Source organism: Eptesicus fuscus, chromosome 7 (assembly GCF_027574615.1).
Source record: "Eptesicus fuscus isolate TK198812 chromosome 7, DD_ASM_mEF_20220401, whole genome shotgun sequence".
NCBI classification, from domain to species: domain Eukaryota; kingdom Metazoa; phylum Chordata; class Mammalia; order Chiroptera; family Vespertilionidae; genus Eptesicus; species Eptesicus fuscus.
In genome coordinates this window covers 68,404,983-68,426,697 of record NC_072479.1, presented here as the reverse complement: position 1 = coordinate 68,426,697, position 21,715 = coordinate 68,404,983, and the positions used below count along the sequence as shown (strand labels likewise).

At 38.8% G+C, this 21,715-nt stretch overlaps 1 non-coding gene across 1 annotated transcript; it reads left to right on the top strand.

Moving 5' to 3' along the window:
• The first annotated feature begins 268 nt into the window (after positions 1-268).
• On the top strand, positions 269-375 carry LOC114231296 (U6 spliceosomal RNA). The gene has a single exon (XR_003617252.2). It is a non-coding gene; the product is annotated as a U6 spliceosomal RNA (small nuclear RNA).
• The last annotated feature ends 21,340 nt before the right edge of the window (positions 376-21,715 follow it).

The window sequence follows — 21,715 nt, the reverse complement described above, 5'->3', positions numbered from 1 at the left end:
TTTACTGTTCACAGAAAGATGTGAATTTACACATTTTGTTTAAATCATTTAACTAACATTAGCAATTGTTTGGGCTAGGTACAGGAAATTCAACAATGAAGAGGATGCAATTTCTGAATGATGGGATCACCATTGAATGGAAGCGCTTAGGTATCAACCGCTGAATGGTTTGGTTTGGTTTCAAATGTGGAGCTATTTTGTAAACTCCACCAGGACAAATTTCAAGAGCCTCTTCCCAAAGTAAGAAAATAAAATGTTATATAAACTTGTGCTTGTTTCAGCAGCACATATACTAAAATTGGAATGATACAGAGAAGATAAGTGTGGCTCCTGCACAAGGATGACATGCAAATTCATGAAGCATTCCATATTTAAAAAATAAATGAATAAAATAAAAACCTCCCCCTTTCTCATTACCATGCCTGAAAGAAAAAAATAACGTTAAAGATTGCTATGTTTAGAGGAACATTTAACACAGTATATATATTCTGATACAGATGTAGAGTACAAGTATTATATTATAAAAGATGGTTTTAAAATATTCAGGCTCATGTGAAAAATGTATTTTAATATATATTAAATTTCTAATATATATTTAATATGTTAAAGTTAATATTAAATTTCTTTAATATGTATATATTAAATACATTTTTTTACTTTGAAAGTGGCCATTGAGCCCATATCAATTACATATATTTATTATGGACTACCAGCAAAATGTAAAATTTACGTAGACATATAGAAGTGGACATTATGATGACATTCATTAAAATGGGAGTTTTATCTGTAATGTGGGCTTTCTGTAAATTATATTAACTGAGGTACATCTTATTTTATGTAGCAAGGCTTATAAAAATTTCAGACAAAACCCAGAACACTTGGCCAGCATTCTATCTGTTCGTGCCAATGACTGTTATTTTTCTCATAAACCCCCTTGGCTCTAGGGCTTTCCAAGTCTAAAATATTCATCAGTATAATATTTATGATAATGACTGAAACAATAAAAGCCCAATTAGAGTAAAACAGATTTAGTGCATTGCTTTTTGCACTAAAAAGCACTTCCTGCTTACTAAAATATCTCAACCATATTAGACAGGGCATCTTGTTGAATGTATTTGCTTATAATTGCAGGGCCACATTAACGAGGGCACAAAACCTACATGTACTGGGATGTGGTAAGGAGAGTAGTAGAAAAGTCAGTAAATGTTACACCACAATGATTAGAGACTAAATTCTCCTTCAAATAGAACCAAAACTATTATTTAGAGGAGAATTCTCTTAGTTTACTTAGCCCGTCTTTCTATATTCTTAATACCTAAAAAATAAATAAAATACATATGCAGGTTCTAAGGGAGGTTTTTAGGTGAGAGAATGTGAAGATAAGCTGAAATCCAAAGTCTACAGGTAATAAGGGAAACCTGTATCCCTACTAGTATATTGTGTCAACAAAGTTACTATAACAATCATAATGCAAGATCTCACTTACACTATTCACTCTTACGGGGAGGTTCTAGTCTCAAATTTCTTCCCAGCTTTTCTGGGAGTACCTTAGACATTCTACCTGTGGTCATTACACTGCCTTCCTGACTATGTGCCTATACTTGTTTGACTTGCTGCTGAGAACTGTGTGTCTGTGCCTGCTTACAAAGGTGAACCCCTCTGTCCACTAATACCTACCCAGACTGATGGATGCTGTGTCCCTTAACTACAAAGCCACAGGTAATGATTCTTTGCAAGATGGAAACCATGACGTAGGCTCTTCGGTAGCAGAGGCTCCAGCTTTTGCAGATTTCAGTCCCAGCCTCTATTGGCCCCACGATCCCATTTTGTTTTGCTTTAAACGTTGCACTTTAAGTCTCAAATATCAATCTACACAAGCTAATCCAGGAGATAAACCATGAGACATTGCTGCCCAACTACCCCTCCACTCCTAACTATAGTCCATTTTCCTTTCTTTGACCCACACACTGATGCAACTCACCTCACTCTTAAGGTTTCAACATAAATATAATTTCCCTAGGGTAGTATTTGCTGACCTCCTTCCCTAAACTAGGTTAGGTCCTGCTATAATATGCTTCCATAGTACTCTATAATTCTTTGAAATGCTTACTTCACTTGCTCTATCATCTCTGATGTTAGAAAGATCATGGCTTTTTGAGCCTGGCACATTGCCACATAGTTGGAACTGAGTGAATGAATTATGTAATCAGAAAGACCTAATGCCTCATGTAACTAGATCTTTGCTTGTAACATCTCTCTCCAACAGTTTTCCTGACACTCCCAGCCCTGTCTGAATCTAGGGTGAACGCATCATAAACTCAAGACCTTTGCTATGTGTGAGGTTTTCTAAGTAGATGGTGGACCCATGTTTCATAGCTCATAGGAGACTCCATTTCCAAAAGATCATGTTATAACCAAGAAGAGTAGGCAACAAACCGACAAAGACACCATCTCAATAAAGTTTGAATTTTTGTTTGATTTCATTGCAATAAATGGAGGCATTTCAGATAAAATTACAGAAGCTGGGCAAATAAGAAAGAGATGAGAACAGGAAAACTACAATAAATGACTCATTCAACTCCACAGGTGTTTTCAAGGGCCTAGCTGGGTGCTAGTCACTGAGTAGAACAGGTGACTCACACCCTTCAGGAGGTCACAGTTTATAACCTATAGATCCATGGTTCTATTTTAAGAAAATGCAGCTGCCTGCCTCTCTGAAGTTGCTGCTGTGGCCAGGATGCCTGCCTGAGCAAGAAGGGAGAGGATGGTTCTTTTTATCAAGACAACAGAATTGCAGTATCGTTTGTCCACTTACCTCTGTTGCTGTTTTTCTGACTAACTTCCTAATAAACATCCACTGGGGGCCTGTCTCTGCTAAGTGAAATGAAGTGACGAGATATGGCTTCTTTTCAGGTTTTTGTCCTATTCCTTTTTTATGGAAAAGTAATGTCAATGTAAATTCATATTAGAATAATAAATGGGGTCCTGTGTTATGTTCTATTCATAGATATCAGCCAAGCAGGACTTACTGTTGAACCCCTACTCTGTCAGGTTTATTCCAGACCTACTAGAATAGAGAAGGAAATCTATGATTGCTGTCCACCAGGAACTTAGAACACTGTTGAAGAAACAGGAAAAACTGTAAAATAAATAAATAAATAAATAAATAAATAAATAAATAAGGAGGGGAGGGTCTTTACCCCTTTTCTGTTAGTAATTTCTGCAAATCTAATCTAAAAAACTTTTTTTTCTCTCTCTAAGAAACTGAGCAGGCAGTAACATGGGAAAAAACTGTCTTAATATTCTTTTGTTCTTTTTTGGTGGTAATGTTTATTTCATTGGGAATCCTATCAGTGTCAGATTTTACCCCCTACCAACTAGAACTAATTGACTCTTGCCCTCATCATCTCTGCCTCCTTCAACCGTCTTGCCTTCATTGATTGCTGGTTTTGCAAACTTAAAGAACAATCTTTTGAGCAAGCTGCCAACACTAAATCATAAAGGTTCTAATCTTTAGAAAGCGACTGGGTCTTCACAAATGTTTATTAGCAATGGTGTCGATTGTTCTTTCTCAATCTGGGGTTTCCTGTTCTCAGTTGGCCTTAGTCATCTGAATAAACAAAGCTTTTTCATATTTATTGTTTTGCTAAGATTAGCAGTATGTTCAGTCATGGGTGTTCCAGAATCTTGGGGAATTGCACTTTTCACTTTAAGGGAGGATGGCTTTGTGATGGATGGTTCCCTGGGCTCTTTCAACTCTGATTTCTGCTTTCTCTTTCTCTAGCTCATTGCATGCTGCTGTTCAACTTGCAAAACGTCTGACATTTTGAGAGCTGAGACAAAACACCTAAAGAGTGACAAAGCTGGGAAGAGAGAAATACTTCAAGTAGATTGACACGTTCCTGAAGATATGAGCTAGTTACTGACTCAAGTTTCAGACACTGTACCTACATTACCTTATTTAGTCCTCACAATAGCTATACAAAATAAATGTATTTTGCAGATTAGGAATTGATGCTCAAGGCAGTTAAATATACTGATCAAAGTCACATGATTATTGAGGAGTAGAGTCTGATTTCAAGACCAAATGAGCCTGGAATAGTTGCCAGTCCTCCAGCACCCCATGGAGCCTTGTCACAGAGCACCATTGTTAACTCTTTCCTTTTCTTTCTCTTAGCTGACCTCTGAACTACTCAAGAATGCAGATGCTGTCTTGTTATTATCCTAGAACCTACTTCAGTTCCTGGCACACTGTGAGTGCTGGATAAATATGTATGGAGAGAATAAATGAGTGAATGCATTTGTTGTTCTGCCTATCACAGAGACTGTAACAATCAGATTGCATAATATAAATGAGACATTTTTAATAATAATATAAATATAGCTATTTTGTTTTGTTACTAGATTTCATCTTTTGAAATAAAAGACTGTATTCTAGTAATTTTATTTGTCTTCTATATTACCAAGCTGGATCTTAATAGTTGAAAACATTTGATGAATACTAGTTGATTGAATTAGTTTATGATGATTTGTCAGAGTAAGACATGAAAAAGTCCACAACAACCCTTTTGTTTGTAAAAGATTAGCCCGGCAAAAGGGAAAACTATTTGGGAAAAGATAGGTGTAAATATAATGGAAAGACCAGATCAGATGCGATAGAGGATAAATGATGAAGTCTTGACCCCCCAAAAATGTCAAAAGAAGTTGAAGCAGTGTTTTTATTTTCTATCTGCTTAATTGGGGGTAAGGCATACAATAAAAATGTGTAGGAATCAGAACAATAACTATTAACATGTCTGGAGGCACTGAATACTTTTCACTTGGTCACAGATACATTTAGTAATATTTTAAAAATAAAATATCTTTAAAAGACAAAAATAATTTTTAAAAAATAGGTATTTTTGTTTCAAAACTTTTGCAAAAAAAAAATAGTCTAGCCTAATTAGCGTTCAATTTTGTAACAGTGAGTGGGAATGGTAGGTTGCTCCTTTTGCTTAGGATAAAGCTCCTCTGGGGCCTTCCCATATGCTTCTGCTTTGGTTTGAGGCAATTTCTGCATTTCAATCTGCATATGGGTTCTACTTCCATTTCATGTTCCAATTGCCTTGTGTACTAAGAAAATGCTAAATCTTAGAACGGAGAAATGAGATGCCATAATGATAGTTCTGCTTCATGTGTTGCCATAATGCTCTAAATATTAAAGAAGAGGATCTGGCTAAAAATCATTCTCAAGGTATTGATGCTAATATTGCTATTAAAGAAGGCACCAAAATGTTTATGTATCATTCCACAGTGGGCAAACAGATCTACGATATGGTTTCAGAATATCTTATTGACTGTGTCAAAGAAATAACAGAAATCTTCTTTAAAAACAAAAGTGGTTTAATATTGAGAAGAGTTAATTTTATGGACCTGTGAAAGTGAAAAATTGCCCACATGCTCCAATTCTTGCTTACAATTCAGAAAATTTGTCTTAAAATAAAAGAGGACAATATGATGAACACTTTTAAGATTAATATAAAAAAGATATTTAAATAATAAAGATGGTGAAAAATGAGGGAGAGAGATGAGATTTGACTGTGCCCAACATATTCATACACATACCTATATGCTTTCAAATAATAATGTTCATTTTGGGGGAAAAAACAACACCTGGCAAATGTGCATTTGAAATGAATTGATCATTTTATTTTGTTTCATGTTGTTTGCTCTTGCTGTTTTGCTAGAGACCCAATAGGGAAAAAGAGGAATATCTAACTAAAAGGCTCTTTAAAGAAGAATCTCAAAGTTTCTTGGCAATATTGATTGAGTAAGTCCTCTCAATTTATTGGGATAAAACTGATGCTCAGAGTGTTTGAGGCAGCTTCCAAGAGTCAGACATTACGAGAGCTGAGTATTAAATGCATATTTTGTACCATCTCAGTCATGGTTCTTTACTCAATTATTTTGCCTTTGAAGGAGCAGAGTAGCATAGTTGGAAATTACTAGTTTAGGAGATTAAAAAAAAAAATCTTGTTCTGAGGCTAGGTTCTCTACCTGACTAAATGGATAACCTTGAGAAAGTCTTTTGAATTTTCAGGATTTTAGCTTCCTTGTGTAAGTAGAATACCTATTGTGACAAAGTACTACATGAGATATGATCATTTTAAAGTGGTGATTTGCTGCAAAAAGAACTTTAAATGTTCAAAACTGCAAAGTAATTTCCTGTTATCCTCAATGCATCACTATAACACATATATAGAGAATTCTACCCTATGTGAGAAAGTACATGAGACTCCACAGGAATGAAAGATCACTTGTTTTTCTTCATTTACACCCATTCACTCTTATTCTGAACAAAAGTCTCCCTCATTTTAGTAGAAATTTGTTAATCAAAATATACTGAAGATGTGAGAGAGAAATCACTGGAAAATTCACAGAATCTCAAACTTAACATCCTCCAAAATAAACTTACCTTGAAGTTTGTTTAAGCCTTCTCTCCTGACTATAATTTCTTAAAGAATGTTTTTCCAAGGTTCTAAGTTAGAAACATCATCTTTTATTTCTCCTCTCTCTACTTCCCAAGTCAAGCTGTACTACTTCTATTGCATGAATTAAGCTGTAACTACTCTTTCTCATAAGTGCATTCTTCTCTTTATTCACGTCCCCTGTCATGCCTTTACCTCCGCAGCTGTCCAAGATTTATTTATTTCATCAATGAGCCTTTAAAAGGGTTCCAACTAGTCTTCTGTTTTTAAAAGATATATTTTTTTATTAATTTCAAAGAGAGGGAGAGAGAGAGATAAAAATATCAATGAGGAGAGAGAATCATTGATCAACTGCCTCCTGCACGCCCCCTACTGGAGATCAAGCCTGAAACCTAGGCATATGCCCTTGACCAGAAATCAACCCATGATCTGGCTCATAGGCCAATGCTCAACTACTTAACCAACACTGGCCGGACCCAACCAGTCTTCTTACCCACAGCCATTCTCATCATGGTGAGCTTCCCATTGTGCTCTTTGCCTACCAAATGAATATCCTAACCCTTTCTCATGATCTAAGAGCCTTCGCTAATCAGACCCTAAACAGTTTTCAGACGTTGACTCTGAAACTCTAACTTCATCTGCTGGCTTTTTCTTTCCGTCATCCACAACCACTGAACAACTGGCTACAGTTCTCATTATTCCTGAACATCATGTTTTTTTCATGACTCCTTGCCTGTGTACATGTTACTTCTGTATGCAGTGCTCTCTTCCTGCCAACGTTCTAGTAGTTTTCTTTACTTTCATGATCCATTATTTATTTTTTAACTTGGGCTATCATTGTTCTTTACCTTTTTGCTTTGCACTCATTATTTCTCGAGATATAACTTACTATAAAATTCACAATTCTAATGTGTATACTTCAGTGGCTTTTAGTATATTCATATAGCTTGTGCAACTATCACCACTATCTCATTCCAGAACATTTTTATCATTTCTCCTGTCTCCCCAGAGAACCGCATACTCATTAGAAGTCACTCTCCATTTTCCCTTATACTCAATCACTGGCAACCACTAATCTATTTCTATCGCCAAGGATTTGCCTGTTCTCAACATTTTATATAAATGGAATTACACAATATATCACCCTTTGTGTCTAGCTTCTTTCCCTTAGTCTAATGTTTTCAAAGTTCATCTATGTTGTAGTATGTATCAGTATTTCATTCCTTTTGTAGCTGAACAATATCCACTGTATGAATAAACCACATTTTGTTTATTCATTAGTAAATGAATATGTGGGTTATTCTGATTTGGGTGTTATTATAAATGATGCAGCCATAGCCAGTTTGGCTTAGTGAATAGAGCATCAGCCTGCAGACTGAAAGGTCCAGGGTTCGATTCCAGTCAAGGGCACATGCCTGGGTTGTGGGCTCAATCCCCAGTGTGGGGTATGCAGGAGGCAGCCGATCAATGATTCTCTCTCATCATTGGTGTTTCTATCTCTCTCTCCCTCTCCCTTCCTCTCTGAAATCAATAAAAATAGAAAATAAATAAATAAATACATACATAGTGCATATTATACTTATTTTCAAATAAATTTAATTGGCTTTACTAATATTACTACAAAGCTTCTAATAAACACCTTTATACTTGAACCCCTTTCCAGAGGAAACCATTTTTAACTGTTAGCTTTTTCTTCTGATATTTACATTCATTTTCCAAAATAACCTATAATTTCATTTTTAATTTTTTCTTTATTTTTATTGTGATAGTATTGCAGATGTAGTACCCATTTTCCCCCTTTTGCCTCCTTCTACCCAGCCCCCACCCCCTTCCTCTGGCCATCACCATAGAGTTGTCTGTGTCCATGGGTTATGCATATTTATTCTTTGGCTTTTTAAAAATTTTAGATACAATCTCTTGGTAGTTTACTAGAGAAGAGAAAAATTCAGCATTGTTCTCACCTATCCATACTTTCCCCCCTCTCCATCTTCCAAATTGTTATTGCCGAAGTTTTTGTTATTGTAATATCCAGTGTACAATTCATTATCATGTAAATATTTTCCACAGCTGACCCAATTGTATAGGCACAGTATTTATAATTATAAAATATGTATCTCTAACATAGATAACTCTTATAGCTGAATGTATATGAATGTGTGTGTGTGTGTGTGTGTGTGTGTGTGTGTGTGTGTGTATTATTCACAGCTGACCCAGTGGGTTTGCAATAGTCTATTGAAAAGTCCAAGCTCATTTTAATTCCTGCTTTGTTGGTTTTAATTTTTTTGGCCTATTTTTTAAAAATATATTTTTCTTGATTTTTTAGAGAGAGAAGAAGGGAGAGGGAGAGAGAGAGAGAAACATTAATGTGAGAAACATTGAATGGTTGCCTCCCTCATGAACCATAGGCGCCGACCCCGCCAACCCAGACATATGCCCTTTCAGTTCATGGGACAACGCTCAACCAACTGAGTCACATGGCAGGGGGGCCTGTGTTTTTGTTGTTGTTGTTGTTTTTAAATTTTGTTTTGTTATTTTCTCTGGAACCTCTTTAAGGAGCTTCTCTCTTTCCTCTAGAGTTCTGAGAACTATTATGTGTATGTTTTGTTCATTGTGTTGTTTATAGAAATTTTTCGAATGTTATTGTTTGATGATTTTTCTTACCTTTATTATTCTGATTTGGGATGTTTTGAAATTATCCCCTAGTTATCTTTTTTTTATATATAGTAAATAGCTTAGTCTTTTTTGTCTATTGTCTGTGAAAATTCTTTAGCAGTTTCACCAAATCCTTCTTTTGACTTTTAAAACATTTTAGTTCTCCTCTTTTTAGTTTTTTAAGAACCTTGTCTTAAACTTTGCCCTTCTTTTTGCTATTTTTCTTAAAGAAATAAAATTGTCTGGTTTCATGGGTGCATTCTTTTTCTGGGATTTGTTTTTCCCATTTTTTTCCTTTTGGTGTCTGTATTTCTGGACTTCTCTCACATGTCTAGTAATCCTTAGCTGTCCATTCATGACTCAATAAAATAGAAGACATGAGGTAATCTCATCTGTTCCATTTGGGGGGCATCCCAGATGGGGACATGGTGAGGCCTTTTCCACTGGATAAAAAGATTGATCGGAATTCAGGGATTCAGTATCTCCAGCTTCATCATGGTCTTTCTACACCTCCCCATTCCAACTTTCAGGATTCCATTTGTTCCCAATCAATGGCCCTCTCTTCAAGAGCAGACACCCTTTAAGGTTGGGAGTTCAACTTGTTATTCAGCTAGTCAGCTGGATGAGGTTGTGTGTGTTTTCAGCAATCCTTTGGGGACCAGACAGAGCTCACAGACCTTTTCCAAGCATTCAAGCTGGAATTGAAGCCACTGAGCTCATTCTTTCCTTTACCCACTTTATTCAGCAACATTAGGAGCAATCAGCCTATCTCATTTTTTTTTAAATATATTTTATTGATTTTTCACAGAGAGGAAGAGAGAGGGACAGAGAGCTAGAAACATCGACCAGCTGCCTCCTGCACACCCCCCACTGGGGATGTGCCCGCAACCAAGGTACATGCCCCTGACCGGAATCGAACCTGGGACCCTTGAGTCCGCAGGCCGACGCTCTATCCACTGAGCCAAACCGGTCTCGGCAGCCTATCTCATTTTATTCATTAGTTTGCCAAAAATATTTGGAAGTATCATATACATAATCACCCAGATCTTTGCTTTATAACAGGTTGATAAGGAGTATCCAATCGTGATATTTTGTGTATCTCTGTTGCCAAATCAGGCCATGGATCAGTGTTCTCTTTACTACTGGAAAGGTAGGCATTTGCATCTTTACTCAGATTAGAAAGGCAACTTCAGAAACTCAGGACTAATTCAGAAAATTCATTCTTAAAATTTTGTTCTCTAGAACTACTCTAGGTACCAAAATATATATTAGTTAGGGTTCTCCAGGGAAACAGGAAAAAAAAAAAATATATATATACATATAAAATAGTCCAATGGCTGGCAGGCTCAAAACCCAGGAAAAACCAATGTTTTAGTACAAATCTGAAGTCAGAAAAAACACACAACAATAACCCCCTTTGAAGACAGTCCAACAGAAGTAATCCCCTCTTATTCAGAGGAAGGACCAACCTTTTTATTCCATTCTGGCCTTCAACTGATTGGATAAGGCCCACCCATATTAAGAAGGGTAACTTGCTTTACTCAATCCATCAATTTAAATGTTAAACTCATCCAAAAAACACAAAACACCCTCAAAGACACACCCAGAATAAAATTTGACCAAATATCTAGGCACCCTGTGGTCCAGTCAAGTTAACACATAAAATTAACCATTATACCTAGTAAATTTTTATGGCAGACATTTCATTTAACCTTGCTGTCTGCTGAATATTTTTAAATATAAATATGTATTTCCTTTATTCTGGGATGCAGATAAGCTCCCTGGAAAATTTTTATCTTTTGGGGTTTGTTATAAGATTTGTTTGGACACTGTTTGGAGTAGTGCTCATAACAGGTTTAAGTATTCTTTTGAGGTAAGACTCCTCTGTACTCTACCAAGGCTCTAGGACTCCTGCATTTCCCCCCCTCTCTGCTTTGTGAGAGTGCACGCTATTTTTCATCCTGTTTGAGGACTAGGTACTGTTACTTTTCTGAAAATTAACTGAAACTTCAAATATATTTTCAAATGGGAATTCAAAAGCATAAATTAAAGGCCCAAACCCTGCTCAGATTTTGCTGCTTAACCTTAGGCATTGTCCTCAGTTTCCTGTTGCTGCAGTTTTTACCGCCTGTTATGGAAGGACGGGCTGCCTTATGGCATTGCTTAGAGAAGCACATGAAAACTTTCCCCAACCTCCAGGATACCTGACCGCTGGTAACAGTCGTTAGAAAACAGGTTGGAAAAATTGAAAACACAAGGTATTACTATTCCACTTCAACAAGGAGATAGAGATGGCTTAAAAGCTCATGAAAGAGACGATTCTATTGAGGTTTTCAGGCTACCTGAATAGAACCAAATAGGCTCAGGCACTCGTAGAACTGACTGAAAAGTAAGGATCAGATTACTTTCACACAGAATAAAATTAGATACAACATCTCTGATGTGGAAAAATTAATCTGTCCGGATGGGAGCCTTGCAGACCTATTTACTCTAAAGGATGTTTGCTTTTACAAATTAACAACTGAAACTACTTTTCAGCATATCATTTTCCAAATAACATACGTGGTGCTCTTCACGCCAGCAGGAGAAAATCAATGTGCACTTATGGTCAGAAAAATTCAATTAGTGCATATCAGCAGGAAAATACCAATTGGTTTTTCTTCCACAATCCAAGGGTTTCATTTCACTATGGATTATATTCTGTATCCCTTTAACTGTTTTTCATCCTCAGAAATCCTTCCCAGTTTTGATCTGGGAATTGACTTTATAATAATCACTTGATTTGCATAGAGTTGATCCCATTTCTACTCTGTCACCAAGTTTTTATTCGCAGGTAGTGGATGGGGAAAATCTGCAGCTGAGCTGTAAAGGGCAGCCTCACAGGCCATCAGAGGAAAGCTGATAACTCCCTTGTGGAGGCTTCCTGAGGATCTGCCTAGGAACACTTACCTCTCAGAAGCCGCTTTTAAGTATAATTAGCTACTGGTTGCCCCCCCCCCCCCCAATCCCCCCGCTCCCAATTTTTCTTCTGCCTTTTGTTCTTTGAATATAATCAGCCGTTTTAGCTTCTTTAACGAAAACCTCTTTTATGTGTTTTGTCCTGTACATCATAGAATATGAGAGATGACTTAGGACTGACATTGTCTAGTGCTTTGTTCTAATTGCTCCAAGGGGCCCTTTGAGGTAACAAAAGGACCTGGATCCCTGCCCGATTCCCCTCTCCCCCAACCTTATGATTTCATATGAAAAGAATTTTCCAATAAGAAAAAATTTAAAAGCCTCACCCAATCCTCTAACTTTATAGATGAGGCAACTGGGAAGGTTAATGATGGATCAAAGTTCACCTTGTCAGTGCACAGCTAAGACCAGTAGGTATGTAGACCTTTTCACTTCCCGTCAGCAGTCTTTTCACTACCATTCACTGCCTTTACTTGTGTATGTGACATGTATAGGGATAGCTTTGCTTTTTTCATATATACTTCATATTAGTTAGGACTCTGCCTCTTGTGAATTTTGGAAACTCCACTAGAGGTAGTTTTAGAAGAGAGGATACTTTATTGGAAGAACAGGGGAGATGAGAGTATTTCACAGGATCCAAGGAGTAAGGGAACAACCAAACTTAGGGAGGAGCAGAGACCTGTTGTAACTGATCCTCTGGAACAATTGGAACCGGGGACCTGAGTGTCGAGCACTTTTCTTCATAAGCGAGTGGTCTTTGCTTCTCTCTGCATTTCTTCCTTATTTTAAATACTGTGGTGCTGCACAATTCTCTTCCCTATTCCTTCTACATTGTGGAAAACAGTCTGGCAAAGATGTGGAGAAAAAGGAAACCTAATGCACTGTTGCTGGGAATGCAGATTGGTGTAGCCACTATGGAAAACAGTGTGAATGGTCTTCAAAAAATTAAAAATGGATTTGCCTCATCACCCCGAGATTTCACTTCTGGGTATATATTCAGAGGAACTTGAAGAATAAAAGCTACACTGCTATGTTCATAGCAGCATTATTTACAATAGCCAAGCTATGGAAGCAACACATGTGCCCATCAGCAGACAAGTGGATAAAAACATGATGATGATGATGATGATTATATATATATATCCTATCTAATAATAGAGTAATATGCAAATTAACCGTACCTCCGCCACAAGATGGTGGTGCCCAGTCACCTCAGCCCCACTGCTGGAATGTATGGCTTGTCCGACCACAAACAGAGGCCGGAGAGCAGGGCATGGCGGCTTCCTCAGCGTGGCAGCGGCTTTACAGAGTCCAGAGAGCAGGGCATGTTGGCTTCCTAAGCGTGGCAGTGGGGAAGCCCCAGGCCCTGCAAACAGAGCCCGGACAGCAGGGCATGGCGGCTTCTTTAGAGCAGAGGCAGCAGGAACACCCCCAGGCCCAGCAGACAGAGCCCAGACAGCAGGGCTTGGGGGCTTCCTTAGTGTGTCCCTGTCGGCGAAGCCCCCAGGCCTGGCAGACAGAGCACACTGCAGGGCATTGGGGCTTCGTTTGCATGGCACATGGCAGCAGCAGGCAGAGAGCAGACAGCACAGCATGGGAGCTTCATCTCCATGGCTGCAGGGAAACCTCCAGGCCCTGCAGAGAGCAGAGAACCATGGGGAGTGGGCCTAAGCCATCAGTAGGACATCCCCTGAGAGCTCCTGGATAGTAGAGGGTGCAGGTTGGGTTGAGGGACCCCTGTGCATGAAGTTCATTATATATATATATAATGAAATATTACTTGGCCATATAAAGAATGAAATCTTATCATTTGTGATATCATGCATCATGGATGGACCTGAAGGGTATTATGTGAAGTGAAATAATTAAGTGAGAGAAAGACAAATACTGTATGATTTCACTTATATGTGGGAATCTAAAGAACAATATAAACAAACAAACAAAACAGAAACAGACTCAAAGGTACAGAGAACAGACTGATGGTTGCTAGAAGAGAGGGGGATTGGGGCACTGCGTGCAAAAGGTGCAGTAATTGAGAAGTACAGATTGGTAGTGACAAGATAATCACAGAGATGTAAAATAAAACATAGGGACTATCTACTAATAAAAGAGAAATGTGCAAATTGACCGTACCTCCACTACACCCACAAGACAATCAGGAGCAAGTATGCAAATTAACTCAACCAAGATGGCTGCAGCCATGGAGCAAGCAGGAGGCTTGGGTTTCCCCGGTGATGGAGGAAGCTAAGCTTCCTGGCTGGCCTGGCCTCCGCTCAAGGCTACAAAGTTTCAAATATAGAAGATAAATAAATCCCAACAAAAATGGCAGCGGCCACGGAGCTGAAGCAAGAAGGAGGCTTGGGTTGCCCCCGGCAATGGAGGAAGCCAAGCTTCCTAGCTGTCCCTGGCCTCTGCTCAAGGCTACAAAGTTTCAATTATAGAAGATAAATAAATCCCAGATACCACGGCCTCCGCTTGCAAACCACCACAGGCCCCTTGCCCAGGCCACCCCATGCCCCAAGGGAACCCCTACCCTGATCCAGGACACCCTTCAGGGCAAACCAGCCGTCCCCCACCCATGCACCAGGCCTCTAGTCCTATCTAATAAAAGAGTAATATGCAAATTGACTATCACTCCAACACAGAGATGGCTTCCCTATGTGGTCAAAGATGGCCACCCCCATGTGGACACAAGATGGCTGCCACAAGATGGCCAGCAGGGGAGGGCAGTTGGGGATGATCAGGCCAGCAGGGGAGGACAGTTGGGGGAGACCAGGCCATCAGGGGACGACAGTTGGGGGCTACCAGACTGGCAGGGGAGAGCAGTTGGAGGGACCAGGCCTGCAGGGGAGGGCAGTTAGAGGTGATCGGGTTGGCAGGGGAGCAGTTAGGCATTGATCAGGCTGGCAGGGGAGTGGTTAGGGGGTGATCAGGCTGGCAGGCAGAAGCGATTAGGGGCAATCAGGCAGGCAGGCAGGCAGGTGAGTGGTTGGGAGCTAGCAGTCCTGGATTGGAGAGGGTGCAGGCTGGGCTGAGGGACACACATACCCACCCCTCATGCACGAATTTCGTGAACTGGGCCTCTAGTAGTCAATAAAATTGTAATAACTATCTATGGTGCCAGATGGGTACCTAAAATATCAGGGGAACACTTTGTAAAGTATATGATTGTCTAACCACTATGTGCACAGTTGAAATACAAAATAATATTGAATGCAAACTGTAATTGAAAAATAAAATTCAAAATGTATCTTCCAGAAAAAAATGCTTTCAAATACAAAGACTACTAATATTTCACCAGTAGTATATGTCTGTGACCTGTTCACATAATCAAGGGATGTTTTAATTCTATAATTCTTAGTGCATTTGATTTTTGAAGCTCTTCTATTAGCAAAATTTGGGAGTACCTCTACCTGCTGCCACAATATCCTTTATCTGCCAGTTTCTTTTTCTGTTCTGTCCCCACCCCCCTCACCACCCCAAATTTACTTATTATTCTTTATTTAAGGTGGTTTTTTCTCTCTCTCTTGGTAGCTATTTTCAGAAGTTTCATGTGGGGAATGGACCCCATACTCTGACCATGTTTTTCATAAGAATTGTTTAGCTATACTCATAGCCAACAAAGAGAAGTATAACCATGAACTCCACCCCACCCCACCCCAATATAGAGATTCCTCTCTGTCACCCTTGTCTTGATGCTCTAAACTATGGATTTTGGTTTTACACTTCAGTGTATGCTCCTCAGTCTCGTTGGTTTTTCCCGAACTCTAGAGTCACTGCCAACCTTCCCAGTGTGGTCTCTTTTTTCCTCCACTTGCTTTTATGTGCTCACCTGGTCCATTGCTATTCTGTTGTTCATCATTCCAGCTATTTGTCAATCTGGAGTTTTAGTTGACGCCTAGTTTTGCAAAAAATAGATTTTTTTGTTGCACATCTCTTTGTTGTGTAGGAATAATTTCCCAGAAGAGAAGAATAAAATGCTGACATTCTGTCACCATATTGTAACTGAGGTCCAAACTGTTGCTTTAATAATCCATCCTATAATGGTTTGTTACAATGGTATCAAGCATTTTCTTGGCTTTAACAATGAGTTTGCCTCTTTGTTTACAGTTTTCTGGTGCCCTTTTCATTCTTTGTCATTTCCTAATTTGCTGCTGTGACTCTGAACAATCATTTTTGCAAATTCATTCAGCAAATTAGCTTGTTATATATTGGAACCAGATATTTGAATTCTTTGCAAGCAGATTTCCTTTCAGTTTCTTGGCAAACTTTTATTTCAATTTCTGTTTTATTGTATTGGATCTCTTTTTAAAATTCTATTTTTTATTTTAATTTATTCACTAAGAAAGAAAAGCAGAAGCAAAATAAGAACAGAAAGGCCCTGCTTTCTCACTGTCATCTATTAACAGTGTTATCTTCCTTATGCAGCATACTATCCCTGTCTGTGAAGAGGCAAAGAAACCTGATTATAAAAGAGAAATCTGTCTTCTTCTATTTTTTTTTAACATTCTTATATTGTTCTCTAAGCACTCACAAAATGAAATATACATTTTGGCAACCCTACCTAACTATTTATTATTAATAAATGATAGAATTAACATAAAATTTCAATATTTTATACAGATGAGTAAATTTCTTGCACAACATTCTTACCATATACCCTTAATTACACAGACTTTGTCATTTATTCTCTTTACTACACCTCTCACTGTCATCCAATCTCTAACATACCAAGATCCTGGACATCAGTGCCTTCAGACTCTTTCTGGAATGAGTGAAGTATATGGAAGACACTCAGAGGCATCTCCAGGACAACAGGAAGAGAGAGGAGGGAAAGTCAGCAAGGTGAGGCTCCTGAGTCCTGGCTGAACCAAGAAGTAGCCCCAGAATTTTCTAAACCATGGACTAAAGTCGCCATGTAAAGAGAATACCCAGGTATTTAATCAAGCCAAGTGTAGCTCCGAAGATGCTAGCAAGAGTTAAATTAAGTATTAGTGAAGGACCAAAGCAACCTCTGAATACCTTGATATCATAGATTTCTCTCCGCTCCACAGCCCAATGCCATTTATAAGAGGAGTGGGGGAACGAGGGAGTTCTCTGCCAGATTGGACAATTATTCCAGAGCAGTAGTGTTAAAGCAGAGAGTCTATTTAAACCATTAGATTCGACTGAATTCTGAACCTGATTTGACTCAGCTCGTGTGTGTGTGTGTGTGTGTGTGTGTGTGTGCATGTGTGTGTGTGTTTACTTTTACCCAATACGTGGGAGTGTCTCTCGAGAAAGATCAGAGAAGTTCTAGAGAAACAAAGGAGGTACTTTTAAAAAATGTAATATGGAGTATGGTTTGAATAAAATTGCAACATTGCTAAAAAAATAATGACAGAGTTGTTCTGATTAAACCTGTGGTAAGGGGTATATATTTATTTTCCTATGTTTTTCCAATAAAATTACTTCTGTTTATATTTACTTCTTTTTTTAAAAAATCCTCACTGAGAATATGTTTTTATTTATTTTAGAGAGAGAGGAGAGAGAGAGAGAGAGAGAGAGAGAAACATTGATGTGAGAAACATCAATCAGTTGCCTCCCATAAGCACCTGACTGGAGATCAAACCCACAACCTAGGTATGTGCCCTGACCAGAAATTAAACCTACAAACTTTTGGTGTATTGGACAACACTCCAACCAACTGAGCCACCAGGACAGGAACACTTATATTTACTTTTTTACTTTACATTTGCTTTTAAAGATTTGCAAAATATTCCAAACACAGAAAAGTGAAAAAATAATCATTGTGCTTTTTGCATTTATTTTTATAACTCAATAATCCTATCTCATATGCCATCAAGTTTCCTTCACCTATTTTCTTATTTATTTAATTTTTCAAATAAACTGCTATAATTATTATAGTATTTTTGTATTTATTCAGAATTTGAAAGTGTCCTTATTTATAAGTGTCCTTTTAACTTCTAATATTTTCATTGGGAGATATTGTTTTGGCTAGCTCAGTGGTTATAATTTTATGTTTTGAGTGGTTGAATAAACTCCATTTTTCCAAAGTTTTATTATTTTTAACATGTGATTTTTATAGAATGCATTTGTGTGTTTTTCCAGAAACACTTACATTAGGTAATTTGAAAAATGCCTATATGCACAATTAGAAAGGAAAACTGGTAAGATTGGTGTCTAGCTCTACTTTTTGTTCCCAAAATCAGAACAAAACAGCATCTTTCCTGTTCATATCTAGAGTCACTCCAACTTGCAATCCACCTAACTCTCTGAATCTTTTTCTCGTTCAAAATAATGTAAATTCTACTCTGTCTTGTCCTTCTGTCCTTTCAAATACCTCAATGATTTATTTCATACTCTTCCTGCATTTGTTTGCAACCTTCTTTACCTTACCAAGAGCATGCTTAATTATGATGTTATAACTCCACAATCATAACAAATCAGGTTTGGTTTTATTCAAATATTTAATAAGATCTTAGAGAATACCTAGGAGAAAATGAGCCACATGAAGGTCTCACAGGCAGACTTCAGGGACACACTATATACCTCTTTGCTTGGCATCACCATAGTCACACCTTTGGGTCAATAATGTGACTTCCCGGTTAATAGTGTGATGTGAAGCCTGGCTGGCGTGACTCAGTGGTTGAGCGTTGACCTGTGAACTAGGAGGTCACAGTTCGATTCTTGGTCAGAGCACATGCCCTGGTTGCAGGCTCAGTCCCCAGTGTGTGGAGTGCAGGAGGCAGCTGATCAATGATTCTCTCTCATCATTGATGTTTCTATCTCTCTCTCTCCCTTTCCTTTCCTCTCTGAAATCAATAAAAATATATTTTTTAAAAAGAGTGTGCGGTGGAGTCAGACATCTGGGTTCAAGTCCTGACCTTAGAATATCCTGGCTGGGTGATTTTAGCCTAATTCCTTACTCTCTCTAATCCTCAATTATTCTGTCTTAAAAAAAAAAAAAGATTCACCTTCCCTTAAGATTATTGTGACACCTACTATGATATTCATTGAAGTAATGCACATAAAACCCTGGGCACATACATGATACATAGTGAGGGTGAAGAAACATTGGCTGTTATTAGTGTTGTATGAAGTTGAATGCATAGTTGGTGCAGGGGATGTTCATGATCTTCTGAAGTGCTGTTTCACTGCTGGGTAAGCCCCAGAACATAGCCACTCTAATATGACAAGTAATAGAGCACAAATAAATGAATTTAAGTTGTGACCTTCATTTTGGAAAGAACATAATTTTTTAAAATGTATTGTTATAGTCATTTAAATGTACCTTGCATTACATTTACAAGAACTCAAAATGGGATCTCTTGGCCTCATGTTCTTCCTCCTTTCATACTCAGTGTTGAAAGCTGATTTCTCTTGTATAATTGCTTTTGGCTAACCATTGTTTGCCCTCACCCTCACCCTTCTTTTATAAGCGATCACTCTCACATGAAATGGCTTGCTGCCACTCAGGTGCACCCATATTAGCAGTCTGAACAGCCCCTGTGAAAGCAGGAATGGAAATTGGGAAAATTTTGCAGTCTTTCACATACGTGTTGCCAAGGAAACCATCTACGTACTAGCTCACAGTCAGGCTGGCTTTTGTTTTGTGTCTTCAGTTCATATGAGGAAGATAGAAGGAACTCAGATTTCCTAAGGATGCCTCATGGACAACAGTTAAACTCTAATTTAAAAAGATTAGAAATCCCACCACTATCAGAATGCAGGTAATAGAAGGGCAAGTAGACTTTTCAATACCAAACAAAATTTATTGTTACACTTGATAAACATGCATCTGAGATTTTAAGTACTCCAGCCAGATAGTTTACAGAAAGCAGGGAGCTCACATTACAGCCAAGAAGAGGTGTGGCTGATTTATTTTCAATCCAAAGTGATTGTTATCATGAAAATACTGTCAGCTAATAGATGAAATGGCAGAAGACTGGCTCCTTATCCTGAAATGACCCCTTAATATCTTAGAGTCTCAGTTACCTTAGGTTTAAAATGGGCATGAGGATACCTTCTCCGTCTACCTCAAGTTAGAAAATAAATGTGAAATACACTGTAAACTGCTCAATTTGATTACTATTTAAATATATACATATATGTGACTTTTATAATTTCCCAAAAATGTTGGCAAAATAAAAGTCAAAATATTTTTAAAGGATTAAATTGTATATTTTAAAAACAAGAAAATAAATAAGTAATATGGATTTCCAAGACCAAAAGTTTAGAACTTTATTTGTAAGGAGGCTGTCCGGAGCACAAAGAATCAGGACCTAGAGATTATAATAGTCTCCTAGCTGTAGTTTCTGATTCAAGTCTTTCTCTGCTATTGTTTATCTGAAATGCTTCTAGCAGAATCATCCTGTTATTGCCTTGACCAATGACTTATGTTATGTAGAGAGATATAGAGAAGGAAAGTGAAAGACACATTTCAAGGAAGGGGAAGGCTGTGGAGCCTCCAATTGCCCAGGTCCAGCTCATGAGTCAGCTGGTCACATCCTTTCAATGACCTCCTCCAACAGGAAGATAAATGGGTCTAAAGTAATGCTACTGTCGCAATGAGGACACAGTCCTTACATAAAATATGAGTTTAGGCCAAAATACATTCCATTATTTTATAGCATTAATTCTACAAAACTTTCTCTAAATTTCAAATCTAGCCATATTACATATATATTCTATCTAATAATAGACAAATATGCAAATTGACCATACATCCGACACACCCACAAGCCACACCCACATCCAATCAGAGTGAGTATGCAAATTAACCCAAACCAAGATGGCTACTGCCACAGAGAGCAAGGTTTCCTAGGTAACAGAGGAAGCCAAGCTTTCCACCTGCCCTTGTCAGGCCTAAGCCTCCACTCAAGCTACGAAGTTTCAGTTATAGAAGGTAAACAAATTCAAACAAATGGCGGCAGAATGGAGCTTGAGAGAGCAGGCCAGGGTTGCCGCCAGCAACAGGGGAAGCAAAGCTTTCCGCACACCCTGGCCGGGCCCACCCGCTTAAGGCAACAAAGTTTCAATTATAACCCCAACACAAATGGCTGCCGGCCTCGGAGGGAGCCCCAGGCTTGGCTCCGCTCTAGGCTACAAAGTTTCAATTGTAGAAGGAAAATAAATTCCAGATACCAGGGCCTCCGCTTGCATTGCCAGGGGGCAGGGCTGGCCTGCAAACCACCACAGGCCCCTCGCTCAGGCTGCCCCATACCCCAAGGGAACCCCCACCTGATCTTGGATGCCCTTCAGGGCAAACCAGCTGGCCCCCACCCATGTACCAGGCCTCTATCCTATCTAATAAAAGAGTAATATACAGATTGATCATCACTGCAACACACAATATAGCTGCCCCCATGTGGTCGAAGTTCCTGCCCCATGTAGACACAAGATGGCCACTACAAGATGGCCAGCAGGAGAGGGCAATTGGGAGGCACCCAGCCTGCAAGCGAGGGCAGTTGAGAAGGACTAGGCCTGCAAGGGAGGGCAGTTGGAGGTGATCAACCCTGCAGGAGAGGGCAGTTAGGGGTGACCAGGCTGGCAGAGGAGGGAAGTTGGGGGCAAACAGGCTGGCAGCAGAGTGGTTAGGGGGTGATCAGGCTGGCAGGCAGAAGCGGTTAGGGGCA